Raw genomic sequence first — 15887 nt, forward strand, 5'->3', positions numbered from 1 at the left:
TACCTCAACTTTCCGGGGTCTTATTTGCTTTCTTCACCAATGAAGGGAATGGGATAGGAATGGACTCATCCACTATAGCTTTTCTCTTGGGTTCCTTATGGCTTACTCCTTTTTCATCATGCCTTTTGTCTACCTCCTCTTCTTCATGTGGAGCTTCAACAACCACTTCTTCGTCATGAATGTCTTTCATGATCCTAGGAGGTATCTCCTCTAATGTAGTCCTCGACCGTAAAGTGATGGCGTTGAGACCGCCCTTGGGGTTTGGTTGGGGTTGAGAAGGAAGGCTAGAAGAGCTTGAGGGTTGGTTGGTGTTGTTGGAGGAGGACATGGACATCTTCGAAATCATGTCGGTGATATTGGCCAATTGAGCACTCATGGCCTTGAATTGAGCCTTATAGCCCTCGTCCCGTTTATCCACAGCGGCTCTAAGCTCATCAACTTGATTGGTGGAAGATGAAGAGGATTGGTTGGATTGTTGTCTATGGTGTGGTGCTTGGTATTTGGTGTGGTTGTTTTTGTTTTGGTTGTGGTGATTTTGGTTGGATTGGTGGTTGTTGTTGTTGTGGTGGTATTGAGATGAAGATTGGTTGTTGTTGTAATGAGAAGAAGAGTTGTTCCATCTTTGGTTTCGATTGCTCCCTTGTGTATTATCCCTCCACCCTTGATTTTGATTACTACCATGAGAGTAGTTATTTTGGCTTTGAGAAGGATAGGGCGGACGGTTGTTATAGTTCACATTGGCCACGACAAGGGCATGCTCCTCTTGAATTTGATGGCATTGATCGGTGTAATATATGGTGCTAGAGCATAAACCACAAATTCTAGGAGGGCCTTCAAGTTGAGCAACTTGAGGTGGGGCTTGGATGGCTTGGATGGAGTAGTATTCCTTTTGATCTTTTTGTATTTGCGTGAGGATAGTGGTCATGTCCCCAAGCGTCTTGGTTAAGCTTGCTTCGGAAGGGGATGGTTCTACCACACCCTTAAGAGGATTACTTCTCACCCTTACATGTTGTGTAGCCTCGGCAACATCATTTATCAATTTCCAAGCTTCTCCCTCCGTCTTGTTTTTTGAAAGGGAACCGCCACTAGAAGCGGTGAGCAATCTTCTATCTTCCACACAAAGACCTCCGGTGAAGTAACTAATGAGTAAGTGAGTGTTCAATCCATGGTGTGGACAAGATTCCAATAGCCTCTTGAACCGAGTCCAATACTCATAAAAACTCTCTTGGTCCTTTTGCATTATACCGAAATCTCCTTCCAGATGTAGTCGGTCTTCTCCGGTGGGAAGAATTTATCTAGAGACTCTCTTCTCAAGAAATCCCAATTGGTCACAATCTCATCCGGTTGTGAATAAAACCACATCTTTGCTTGCCCTTCAAGAGAGAAAGGGAAGGCAAAAACCATAATAGCCAACTCATCGGCTCCATGCCTTCGAGCCGTAGAACAAGCAACTTGAAGATCTCTTAGATGTCGGATGGGGTCTTGACCCGGCAACCCATGATACTTAGGAAGTAGATTTATCAAGCTACTCTTCAACTCAAAGTTTGGATCAAGGTTGGGATACCTTGCTTGCAAAGGTTGAAGTATGATATCCGGAGCTCCTTGCTCATGCAAAGTGATCCATCGTGACTCCGCCATGTATGGCTCACCTGTAGGATGCAAAGATGTATTAGTAGTGCCAACAGAAGAATAGGAAGTAGCGGACTCCAAGTCACTCTCGGTACCGTCTAGTGATTCGGTATGTTCCTCAAGAGAGGCCGAAGTACTAGCTGTATAATCCAACCGCCGTCTAGCTTACCGAGTGTGTAACAAGGCTTTTTCAATCTCAGGGTCAAACTCATCTAAGCTAGAATTCGGTTGAGACCAAGTCATCAAACTTGGGAGTCATAGCACACATACAAAAGAAATCTAAACTATAGCTAAGTATTGAAAGAAGGTAAACTATCTACAATATTCACATATTCACATAACCAATATCAAGGCATATGTTGCAACCATTCCCCAGCAACAGCGCCAAAAATTTGATGGAGCTCACGGATACCGTCGATAAGGAATTTCACAAGATTTTTCGCGTTGCAAGTATAGTCATCAACCAACAAATAATCCGCAAGTATCAAATTTAGAAGGAATTGGTTATCACAAGTTCAACCCTAATAAAAGTAACCGAAGTATTCAAACCTCGGGTCGTCTCACAAGGAATGGGCAAACATGTGCTTCAACATTAGTTAGAAATCCGGGGTTGCAAGTCATGAGTAAGAAATTAAACTAGGAATCCTAACAAGCAAGTAATTTTGGAATGCAAGAAACTAATTTAATTGACTAAAGCAAGATGTAATTAATTCCAAACTAATAAAATAACATCCAATGTAATTCTATTCTAAACTAAACAAGTAACTACAACTAAGACAAAGCAATCAAGATTTTTGGGTTTTCAAATAAGAATGATAAAAGCAACTCTTGGCTAGACATGGGAATTGGGGTCACTATCCTTGTCTAATAACTATATCTTGACAATTATGAGGAACCAAACTCATTAAGTCTACTTCTATACTTGAAGTATGTTAAATAGTTTGGTCAACATCAACCCATAAGGTCCAACCTAACTACTAATTAACTTAGTAGTGTGCTAGTGTCAATGGCTTTCAAATTGACCACTAAGGGTTCCCAAATCATCAAATCCATTAGACCCAATGACTCAAGTTTACCCAATTCTCTTAGCCTAGGCCAAGAGTAATAAAGACTACTCCATAATCAAAGGAAACATTTCATCAAACACATGGTAAGCATTGATAAAAGACCTATTCAAATTGTAATTAAATTGGAACTAACAAGTACCCACTAACAATTATCAACATACAATCACTCAAACAACACAATTAATCATGGAAATCATCAATGCAATAATAACAAATCAAGATCCATAAGATTCATGAAATGGGTATAAAATGACAAACAACAAGGAAATATAAAACTAACACAAGATCTAAACAAAATTATACTAGAGAATTCAAATTAAACAATTAAAACTAGTAATTAACAAGATCCAATTCAGAATTCAACAAGGGAAGATCAAATTAAAACTAGATCTAGAGAGGAACAAGTGTTTCTCTCTCTAGAAGAACAAGAACCAAAAACTAGCTAAAAATTGTGTCTAAGTGTAAAATAATTGATCCCCCCCTTTCCACCTAGCATCCTTGGATCTTTTCCATGCAGAACCAGCTTGAATTTGGGCCTCTTCAGCCTCAAAAATTGTCAGACACGATTTCCTTTAATGAGGTCACGTGCAGCTTTCCGCGCGTGCGCGCACGCCGATTGCTTTTGTGATCCACGCGTGCGCGTCATGTACGCGTGCGCGTCGGTGTGGATTTCCTAATCTATGCGGATACGTCCATCCTTGCGCGCCGCTTCCAGCTGTCCACATCCACGCGTGCGCGCGAGGTACGCGTGCGCGCCCATGCTAAAGTTCCCAAAAATCCAAATCTTCATGTTCCTTCCTCTTGTGGCTTTCTTTCTCTCTTCTAGGTCATTCTTGCCCTATAAATTCTGAAATCACTCAACAAACACGTCACAGCATCGAATGGTAGTAAAAGAGGATCAAAATATAGCAATTTTAAGGAAAAAGAAGCATGTTTTTCATCATGGAGCAATATTAGGAAGGGAACACAAAACCATGCAATTCTTGTGGATAAGTGTGAAAAATATTGACGAAACCTCCCAAATTCTACACAATATAAACCACAAAATTGGGGTTTATCAATTGGCATATAGGATGCCAGTTGGTGCACGAATTGTGAATCACACTTTTCACAACTCGTACCACTAACCAGCAAGTGCACTGGGTCGTCCAAGTAATACCTTACGTGAGTAAGGGTCGAATCCCACGGAGATTGTTAGTTTGAAGCAATCTATGGTTATCTTGCAATTCTTAGTCAGGAAGTCAATTGTATTTATCAGTTGAATTGCGAATAAACAAGAGAGCATGGGTTAAAGGTTACTTGTTATGCAGTAATGGAGAATATGTTGGAGTTTTGGAGATGCTTTGTCTTCTGAATCTCTGCTTTCCTTTGTCCTCTGATTCATGCACGCGCGTCCTTCTATGGCAAGCTGTGTGTTGGGCCATCACCGTTGTCAATGGTTACATCCCCTCCTCTTGTGAAAATGGTCCAAATGCTCTGTCACAGCACGGCTAATCATCTGAGGTTCCTAATCATGCTGGAATAGGATTCACCCTCCTTTTGCGTCTGTCACTACGCCCAGCAATCGCGAGTTTAAAGCTCGTCACAGTCATTCAATCCCTGAATCCTACTCGGAATACCACAGACAAGGTTTAGACTTTCCGGATTCTCATGAATGCCGCCATCAATCTAGCTTATACCACGGAGATTATGATTAAGGAATCTAAGAGATATTCATTCAATATGATGTAGAACGGAGGTGATTGTCAGACACACGTTCGTGGATTGAGAAAGGTGATGAGTGTCACTGATCATCACCTTCTCCATAGTTAGGCGCGAATGGATATCTTAGATAGGAACACGCATGTTTGAATAGAAAACAGAAATACTTGCATTAATTCATTGAGACACAGCAGAGCTCCTCACCCCCAACAATGGAGTTTAGAGACTCATGCCGTCAAAGAGTACAAATTTCAGGTCTAAAATGTCATGAGATGCAAAATAAGTTTCTAAAAGTTATTTAAATACTAAACTAGTAGCCTAGGTTTACAAAAGGTGAGTAGACTATGACAGATGGTGCAGAGATCCACTTCTGGGGCCTACTTGATGTGTGCTGGGGCTGAGACTTAAACAATTCACGTGCATAAGGCTGCTTTGGGCGTTCAACGCCAGGTTTGGATCCATTTCTGGTGTTGAACGCCAACTTTTAATCCTTTTCTGGCGCTGGACGCCAGAATTGGGCAGAGAACTGGTGTTGAACGCCAGTTTACGTTGTATATCCTTGAGCAAAGTATGGACTATTATATATTTCTGGAAAGCTTTGGATGTCTACTTTCCAACGCATTTGGAAGCGCGCCATTTTAAGTTCTGTAGCTCCAGAAAATCCACTTTGAGTGTAGGGAGGTCAGAATCCAACAGCATCAGCAGTCCTTTTTCAGCCTGAATCAGATTTTTGCTCAGCTCCCTCAATTTTAGCCAGAAAAATACCTGAAATTACAGAAAAACACACAACTCATAGTAAAGTCCAGAAATATGAATTTTTCCTAAAAACTAAAGGAAACAAACTAAAAACTCACTAAAACATACTAAAAACTATATGAAATTAACCCCAAAAAGCGTATAAAATATCCGCTCATCACAACACCAAACTTAAACTGTTGCTTGTCCTCAAGCAACTAGACAAATAAAATAGAAGACTAATAGGTTGAGAAGCAATAATATCTCAGAGTTTTGAGTGAAGCTCAGATTCTAATTAGATGAGCGGGACTAGTAGCTTTTTGCTTCCGAACAGTTTTGGCATCTCACTTTATCCATTGAAGCTCAGAGTGATTGGCATCTATAGGAACTTAGAATTCAGATAGTGTTATTGATTCTCCTATTTCAGTATGATGATTCTTGAACACAGCTTTTTCATGAGTCTTGGCCGTGGCCCTAAGCACTTTGTTTTCCAGTATTACCACCGGATACATAAATGCCACAGACACATAATTGGGTGAACCTTTTAGATTGTGACTCAGCTTTGCTAAAGTCCCTAATTAGAGGTGTCCAGGGTTCTTAAGCACACTCTTCTTTCTGCTTTGGACCTTGACTTTAACCGCTCAGTCTCAAGCTTTCACTTGACACCTTCATGCCACAAGCACATGGTTAGGGACAGCTTGGTTTAGCCGCTTAGGCCAGGATTCTATTCCCTTAGGCCCTCCTATCCACTGATGCTCAAAGCCTTGGGATCCTTTTTATTACCCTTGCCTTTTGGTTTTAAGGGTTATTGGCTTTTTTTTTTTTTGCTGCTTTTTCTTGCTTCAAGAATCATTTTTATGATTTTTCAGATTATCAATAACATGTCTCATGTTCATCATTCTTTCAAGAGCCAACATATTTAACAGTCTTAAACAACAAATTCAAAAGACATATGCACTGTTCAAGCATTCATTCAGAAGACAGAAAGTATTGCCACCACATGTACTAATTAGAATTTCTCTTATTAAAACTCAACATTTTATTGCCTCTTATTCAAAAGATCTACTATTTTATTCATGTTTGCTGATGATGAGAAAAATAAACTATGGCTTAATTGGAGAAAAAATTAAAATAGATACTAATTACTACTATATGACTCCTAAGGTGAACTTCTATAATGACACTATCATAGAGTTAAAGCAGAAATTGGAATTTAACAACCTTTGTTCTGGGAAGTGGATGTTCCTCTGATCCGTGGGGTGCTTGGTCCTTCAAGAGATAACTTCTGGCGCTTCAATTCCCTTAAGTCACGCCCTTGCTCCTCTTGTTCTTTAAACATATAGGTAAGAATTTGACTGTGTTCCTTCTGTTCTTTTATTATTTGTTCCATAGCTTCCCGTATCTTGGTAACAGACGTCTTAAGATACTCCCAGTATTCAGATTGAGGGATTTCTGGGAGAAATTCCTGTGTTTTCTTCTTGGTGGAATCATCCTGTGCTTGTTGTTTTTCCATTGATGCTTTGGTGATTGGTTTCTCAACTGAGATATACTCAGTTATTCCCATCCTTACTCCAGCGTCCTTGCAGAGTAGAGAAATCACGCTTGGATAAGCCAACCTGGCTTCCTTAGAATTTTTGTTAGCAATTTTGTAGAGTTCAGCTGAGATTAGCTGATGAACTTCCACTTCTTTTCCCATCATGATGCAATGGATCATCACTGCTCTTTTAACAGTGACTTCAGAACGGTTGCTAGTGGGCAACAGAGAATGCCCAATGAAGTCCAGCCATCCTCTGGCGACTGGTTTGAGATCTTCTCTCTTGAGTTGATTTGGGACACCCTTTGTGTTGGTGGTCCACCTGGCTCCAGGGATACTTATGTCCTCTAGAATCTTATCCAGGCCCTTGTCTGTTCTCATCATTCTCCTGTTGAAGGAGTCTGGATCATCTTTCAGCTGAGGTAGCTTTAAGATCTCCCTGATCCTGTCAGGGTGGGTATGAATAATCTTTCCTCTGACCACGGTCCGATAGTCATAGAAAGCAGTCCCAGATAGTTTCTGCTTGTCAGTTTGCCACATATTAGCATAGAACTCCTGAACCATGTTCCTCCCTACTTTCGTTTCAGGATTAGCTAGGACTTCCCAGTTCCTGATTCGAATTTGCTCCTGGATCTCCGGATATTCATCTTCTTTCAGATCAAATCTAACTTCCGGGATCACTGATCTCAGACCCATTATTTTGTTATAATGGTCTGAATGTTCTTTAGATAAGAACCTCCCTTGATTCCAAAGTGGTTTTGGAACACTCTCTTTCTTGCCTCTTGAAGTGGGTTGTTTTCCCTTAGGAGCCATGCTCTTAGTGATCACGGATGAACACACCAAACTTAGAGGTTTGCTTGTCCTCAAGCAAAAGAAAAGAAAGGAGAGGGATAGAAGGAGAGCTAGGTGCAATTGTTGATGGAGGAGGGTGGAGGCCGAACCCATATATAAAGGGAGGGGGGTGGGTTCTGAAAATTTTGAAAAGATATGATAAAAAGATTGATTTGGAAAAGATAAGATAGAAGATATGATAAGAGAGGATATAGTTTAAAATTGAAAAGATATGAAAAATTTTTGAAAAAGATAAATCTAGATTTTGAAAAAGATAATGTGGAGATTTGAAAAAGATATTAGTTGAAAAAAATTAGATTTGTTTTGAAAATAGGATTTGAAAAGAGTTGGATTGAATTTGCAAAGAGGCTTGGTGCTTATGGATTAAGATACATTTGATATTTTTAAAGAGGGATTTTCGAAATCAAGGTTCTTAACATGTTTATGCAAGAAATCATGAATTAAAAACATGAAATTTTAAAATTAGAATGAAAAAATATGAAGAAGAATGATTTTTATCTCCTTCCCACTATCCTGGCGTTTGAACGCCCAAACACTGCCTGTTTTGGGCGTTCAATGCCCAAATGCTGCTCTCCTGGGCGTTCAACACCCAGTTGTTGCCCTTTTCTGGCGTTGAACGCCAGATTGCTATCCTTACTGGCGTTCAGCGCCCACTGGCTGCCCCTTTTGGGCGCTGAACGCCCAAAATAGGCTCTTACTGGCGTTTTCTTGCCAGTGAGCTCTTTTTCTCTGTTTTGTGTGCAGATTTCTTCTGTAACCCTGTGAACTTATGCAATTGATTCTTTACCTTGTTATCAATGAACTCTATATAAACAAATAAAAATAAAAATATGGCAAAATGCTTAGAGGATTGATGCCCCATGGCTGGGTTGCCTCCCAGCAAGCGCTTCTTTATTGTCTTTAGCTGGACCTTGCTGAGCTTTTAATCTAGCTTCAGCCTTGAGCACTCTTGCTCAACGTTGCCTTCAAGATAGTGCTTGATTCTCTGTCCATTGACAATGAACTTCTTATCAGAATCAATATCTTGAAGCTCCACATAACCATATGGTGATACACTTGTAATCACATATGGTCCCCTCCACCGAGATTTCAGTTTCCCGGGGAATAGCCTGAGCCTAGAATTGAACAACAGAACCTTTTGTCCTGGTTCAAAGATTCTAGATGACAGCTTTCTGTCATGCCACTTTTTTTATTTCTCTTTATAAAGCTTGGCATTTTCGAAAGCTGTGAATCTGAATTCCTCTAGCTCATTTAGCTGGAGCAATCTTTTTTCTCCTGCTAATTTGGCATCAAAGTTTAGAAATCTGGTTGCCCAGTAGGCTTTATGTTACAGTTCCACGGGCAGGTGACATGCCTTACCATACACAAGTTGGTATGGGGAGGTCCCTATAGGGGTCTTGAATGCTGTTCTGTAAGCCCACAGAGCATCATCCAAGCTCCGTGCCCAATCCTTTCTCCGGGTACTTACTGTCCGTTCTAGGATTCTCTTTAATTCTCTGTTAGAGACTTCAGCTTGCCCATTAGTTTGTGGATGATATGGAGTAGCCACCTTATGGCGAATTCCATACCGAACCATGCCAGAGTAAAGCTGTTTATTGCAGAAGTGAGTGCCCCCATCACTGATTAGTACTCTAGGGACACCAAACCTGCTAAAGATATGTTTCTGGAGGAACTTCAGCACTGTTTTAGTATCATTGGTGGGTGTGGCAATGGCCTCAACCCATTTTGATACATAGTCAACTGCCACCAGAATATAAGTGTTTGAGTATGATGGTGGGAAAGGTCCCATGAAGTCAATTCCCCATACATCAAACAACTCAATTTCCAAGATTCCCTGTTGAGGCATGGCATAACCATGAGGCAGATTACCAGCTCTTTGGCAACTGTCACAGTTACGTACAAACTCTCGGGAATCTTTATAGAGTGTGGGCCAATAGAAGCCACATTGGAGGACCTTGGTGGCTGTTCGCTCACCTCCGAAATGGCCTCCATATTGAGATCCATGGCAATGCCACAGGAACCTCTGTGCTTCTTCTCTAGGCACACACCTACGGATTATTCCGTCTGCACATCTCTTAAAGAGATAGGGTTCATCCCACAAGTAGTACTTTGCATCAGTAATTAATTTCTTTTTTGTATCCTGTTGTACTCCTTGGGTATGAACCTTGCAGCTTTATAGTTTGCAATATCGGCAAACCATGGTGTTTCCTGAATGGCAAATAAATGCTCATCCGGAAAAGTCTCAGAGATCTCAAGAGAGGGGAGGGGTGTCCCTTCTACTGGCTCTATCCGGGACAGATGATCAGCCACTTGGTTCTCTGTCCCTTTTCTGTCTCTTATTTCTATATCAAACTCTTGCAGAAGCAACACCCATCTGATGAGCCTGGGTTTTGAATCCTGCTTTGTGAGTAAATATTTAAGAGCAGCATGATCAGTATACACAATCACTTTTGATCCTACTAAGTATGATCTGAACTTGTCAATGGCGTAAACCACTGCAAGTAATTCTTTTTCTGTGGTTGTGTAATTCTTCTGGGCATCATTTAGAACGCGACTAGCGTAATAAATGACGTGCAGAAGCTTGTCATGCCTCTGTCCCAACACTGCACCAATGGCGTGATCACTGGCATCACACATTAGCTCAAATGGTAATGTCCAGTCTGGTGCAGAAATAACTGGTACTGTGACCAGGTTAGCTTTCAGCGTTTCAAATGCCTGCAGGCACTCTGTGTCAAACACAAATGGCGTGTCAGCAGCTAGCAGATTGCTTAGAGGTTTTGCGATTTTTGAAAAATCCTTTATAAACCTCCTATAGAATCCTGCATGCCCCAGAAAACTTCTGATTGCCTTAACATTGGCAGGTGGTGGTAATTTTTCAATTACCTCTATTTTTGCTTGATCCACCTCTATTCCCTTGTTTGAGATTTTATGCCCAAGAACAATCCCTTCAGTCACCATGAAGTGACATTTTTCCCAGTTTAAAACTAGGTTGGTCTCTTGGCATCTTTTCAGAACAAGTTTCAAGTGATCAAGACAGGAGCTGAATGAGTCTCCATATACTGAGAAGTCATCCATGAAGACTTCCAGAAATTTTTCCACCATATCAGAGAAAATAGAGAGCATGCATCTCTGGAAGGTTGCAGGCGCATTACACAGCCCAAATGGCATCCTTCTATAAGCAAACACTCCAGATGGACATGTGAATGCTGTTTTCTCTTGATCCTGAGGATCTACTGTAATCTGGTTATAGCCTGAGTAGCCGTCCAAAAAGCAGTAATAATCATGACCTGCTAGTCTTTCTAGCATCTGGTCTATGAATGGTAAAGGAAAATGATCCTTTCTGGTGGCTGTATTGAGCCTTCTGTAGTCAATACACATGCGCCACCCTGTAACTGTTCTTGTAGGAACCAGTTCATTTTTTTCATTATGAATCACTGTCATGCCACCCTTTTTTGGGACGACTTGGACAGGACTCACCCAGGGGCTATCAGAAATAGGATAAATAATCCCAGCCTCTAGTAATTTGGTGACCTCTTTCTGCACCACTTCCTTCATGGCTGGATTTAGCCGTCTCTGTGGTTGAACCACTGGTTTAGCATTATCCTCCAATAAGATTTTGTGCATGCATCTAGCTGGGCTTATGCCCTTAAGGTCACCTATGGACCACCCAAGAGCTGTCTTGTGTGTCCTTAGCACTTGAATAAGTGCTTCCTCTTCCTGTGAATTTAAGGCAGAGCTTATGATCACTGGAAAAGTGTCACCTTCTCCCAGAAATGCATATTTCAAGGATGGTGGTAATGGCTTGAGCTCGGGTTTAGGAGGTTTTTCTTCTTCCAGAAGAATTTTCAGAGGCTCTTTCATGTCCTCTGACTCCTCTAATTCAGGCTGAACATCTTTAAAGATGTTTTCCAACTCTGATTCGAGACTCTCAGCCATGTTGATCTCTTCTACCAAAGAGTCAATAAGATCAACTTTCATGCAGTCTTTTGATGTGTCAGGATGCTGCATGGCTTTGACAGCGTTCAACTTAAACTCATCATCATTGACTCTCAGGGTTATTTCCCCCTGTTGGATGTCAATGAGGGATCATCCAGTTGCTAGGAAGGGTCTTCCTAGAATGAGAGTAGCACTCTTGTGCTCCTCCATTTCCAGCACAACAAAGTCAGTGGGAAAGGCGAATGGCCCAACTCTGACAATCATGTCTTCAATCACGCCTGATGGGTATTTAGTGGAGCCATCAGCAAGTTGGAGACATATCCGGGTTGGTTTAACTTCTTCAGTTAAGCCAAGCTTTCTGATAGTGGATGCAGGTATTCGGTTGATGCTTGCCCCAAGATCGCATAAAGCTGTCTTGGTGCATTGACCTTCTAATATGCATGGTATCAGAAAACTCCCAGGGTCTTTAAGCTTCTTAGGAAAGCTTTTCAGAATGACTGCACTGCATTCTTCAGTGAGGAGAACTCTTTCTGTTTCTCTCCAATCCTTTTTATGACTCAAGATCTCTTTCATGAACTTGGCATAAGAAGGCATTTGCTCAAGTGCTTCTGCAAATGGAATCTTTATTTCAAGAGTCCTGAGATAATCTGCAAAGCGAGCAAATTGCTTATCCTGCTCCTCTTTCCGGAGTTTTTGAGGATAAGGTATCTTGGCTTTATATTCTTCAACCTTAGTTGCTGTAGGTTTATTGCCTACAGAAGTGGTTGAAGAAGCCTTTTTAGAGGGGTTGCTTTCAGTATTTGTGTGTGTCTGATCCCTCACTGTCAATTGAGTGCCAGAGTTAGAAACTGGAGTGACGTTAGATGCCAACTCCTTGTCTGTTCCTGGCGTCTGAACGCCAGAATTATGCCCATTTTGGGCGTTCAGTGCCAGATCTTGCCTATTTTCGGTGTTCAACGCCAGATCCTTGCCTATTTTTGGCGTTGAACGCCAGTCTTGCCTTGTTTCTGGCGTTGAACGCCAGTCCTGAGCATGGTCTGGGCGTTCAGCGCCAGCCTTCCACCAAATTTCTGGCGTTTTAGTTCCAGAATTGCTTCTCCCTGGGCTCTTACTGTCCTCAGGTGAATTTTGGGTGGTTTGCTCATTTCTTAGCTTTTTGCTGCCTTAAGGTGGGGTATTTAATGTTTTCCCACTTCTTAACTGAACTGCTTGGCATTCTTCTGTTATTTGCCTTGACAGCTGCTGCTTTGTTTGCTTAAACTGTTCTTCCATATGTATATTAGCCATCCTTGTCTCTTGTAGTCTATCTTTGAATTCGGCTAACTGTTTTGTTAGAAAGTCCAATTGCTGATTGAATTCAGTAGCTTGTTTTACAGGACTGAGTTCGGCAGTTGCCGTTTTAACTTCTTCTTTCATGGAAGGATCACTGCTTAGGTACAGATGCTGATTCCTGGCAACTGTATCAATGAGCTCTTGAGCCTCTTCAATTGTCTTTCTCATGTGGATAGATCCACCAGCTGAGTAATCTAGAGACATCTGAGCTCCTTCAGCAAGCCCATAATAGAAGATGTCTAACTGAACCCACTCTGAAAATATTTCAGAAGGGCATTTTCGTAGCATCTCTCTGTATCTCTCCCAGGCATCATAAAGAGATTCACTATTTCCTTGTTTAAAGCCTTGGATGTCTAGCCTTAGCTGTGTCATCCGTTTTGGGGGAAAGTATTGATTCAGGAATTTTTCTGTCAGCTGTTTCCATGTCCTTATGCTGGCCTTAGGTTGGTTATTCAACCACCTCTTAGCTTGATCTTTTACAGCAAATGGAAACAGTAATAGTCTGTAGACATCCTGATCTATTTCTTTATCATGTACTGTGTCAGCAATCTGTAGAAACTGTGCCAGAAACTCTGTAGGTTCTTCCTGTGGAAGACCGGAATACTGGCAACTTTGCTGCACCATGATAATGAGCTGAGGATTCAACTCAAAGCTACTGACTCCAATGGAGGGTATGCAGATGCTACTCCCATATGAAGCAGTAGAGGGGTTAGAATATGACCCCAGAGTCCTCCTGGACTGTTCATTTCCGCTTAGGTCCATGATGGAGAAAGGGAGATGATGTAAAATAGAGAAAATATTTTTTATTTATTTATTTATTTATTTATTTCAAAAATAAAATAAATTAATAAAATAAAAAAAATAGGTGAAGATTTTCGAAAAAATGAGGGGAGAGAAAGTGGTAAGGAAGTTTTGAAAAAGATATGATTTGGAAAAGATTTTAAATTTTGAAAAAAAATCTGAATTTTTAAAAATAATTTTCGAAAATTTGTTTTAAAATTAGAGAGAAAAGATATTTTTGAATTTAGTGAGGAAAGAGAAAAACAATAAAATAGCGCAAGATTTAAAATTTTTAGATCTAATGCTCCTTGTTTTCGAAAAATTTGGAGGGAAAACACCAAGGAACACCAAACTTAAAATTTTAAGATCAAGACACAAGGAAAACTCAAGAACACTTTGAAGACTCACAAGAACACAAGAACATGAAGAAGGAACACCAAACTTAAAATTTTCGAAAATCAAAGGGAAATCAACTAGAAAACACCAAACTTAAAGTTTGGCACAAAATTTAATAGAGAAAATATTATTTTTGAAAAAGATTTTAAAAAGAGTGTACCAAACTGCCACGGACTTAGACCAACGCTCTAACCAATTGGGCAGTAAATGTAACACTTGTTTTGAAGAAAGATATTTTTAACTAAGAACAATAATAAGAGACTCTAAACCAAAAAGAAAAATTTTCCTAATCTAAGCAACAAAATAAACCGTCAGTTGTTCAAACACGAACAATCCCCCGCAACGGCGCCAAAAACTTGGTGCACGAATTGTGAATCACACTTTTCACAACTCGTACCACTAACCAGCAAGTGCACTGGGTCGTCCAAGTAATACCTTACGTGAGTAAGGGTCGAATCCCACGGAGATTGTTGGTTTGAAGCAATCTATGGTTATCTTGCAATTCTTAGTCAGGAAGTCAATTGTATTTATCAGTTGAATTGCGAATAAACAAGAGAGCATGGATTAAAGGTTACTTGTTATGCAGTAATGGAGAATATGCTGGAGTTTTAGAGATGCTTTGTCTTCTGAATCTCTGCTTTTCTTCGTCCTCTGATTCACGCACGCACGTCCTTCTATGGCAAGCTGTGTGTTGGGCCATCACCGTTGTCAATGGTTACATCCCCTCCTCTTGTGAAAATGGTCCAAATGCTCTGTCACAGCACGGCTAATCATCTGAGGTTCCCGATCATGCTGGAATAGGATTCACCCTCCTTTTGCGTCTGTCACTATGCCCAGCACTCGCGAGTTTGAAGCTCGTCACAGTCATTCAATCCCTGAATCCTACTCGGAATACCACAGACAAGGTTTAGACTTTCCGGATTCTCATGAATACCGCCATCAATCTAGCTTATACCACGGAGATTCTGATTAAGGAATCTAAGAGATATTCATTCAATCTGATGTAGAACGGAGGTGATTGTCAGACACACGTTCGTGGATTGAGAAAGGTGATGAGTGTCACTGATCATCACCTTCTCCATAGTTAGGCGCGAATGGATATCTTAGATAGGAACACGCATGTTTGAATAGAAAACAGAAATACTTGCATTAATTCATTGAGACACAGCAGAGCTCCTCACCCTCAACAATGGAGTTTAGAGACTCATGCCGTCAAAGAGTACAAAGTTCAGGTCTAAAATGCCATGAGATGCAAAATAAGTTTCTAAAAGTTGTTTAAATACTAAACTAGTAGCCTAGGTTTACAAAAGGTGAGTAGACTATGACAGATGGTGCAGAGATCCACTTTTGGGGCCCACTTGGTGTGTGTTGGGGCTGAGACTTAAACAATTCACGTGCATAAGGCTGTTTTGGGCGTTCAACGCCAGGTTTGGATCCATTTCTGGCGTTGAACTCCAACTTTTAATCCTTTTCTGGCGCTGGACGCTAGAATTAGGCAGAGAACTGGTGTTGAACGCCAGTTTACGTTGTCTATCCTTGAGCAAAGTATAGACTATTATATATTTCTGGAAAGCTCTGGATGTCTACTTTCCAACGCAATTGAAAGCGTGCCATTTCGAGTTCTATAACTCCAGAAAATCCACTTTGAGTACAGAGAGGTCAGAATCCAACAGCATTAGCAGTCCTTTTTCAACCTGAATCAGATTTTTGCTCAGCTCCCTCAATTTCAGCCAGAAAAATACCTGAAATTACAGAAAAACACACAACTCATAGTAAAGTCCAGAAATATGAATTTTTCCTAAAAACTAAAGGAAACAAACTAAAAACTCACTAAAACATACTAAAAACTATATGAAATTAACCCCAAAAAGCGTATAAAATATCCGCTCATCACCAGTTGTGTAAGAAAATTCGTTTGCTTATCA

The sequence above is a fragment of the Arachis hypogaea genome, chromosome 12 (genome assembly GCF_003086295.3).
Source record: "Arachis hypogaea cultivar Tifrunner chromosome 12, arahy.Tifrunner.gnm2.J5K5, whole genome shotgun sequence".
In the NCBI taxonomy this organism is placed as follows: domain Eukaryota; kingdom Viridiplantae; phylum Streptophyta; class Magnoliopsida; order Fabales; family Fabaceae; genus Arachis; species Arachis hypogaea.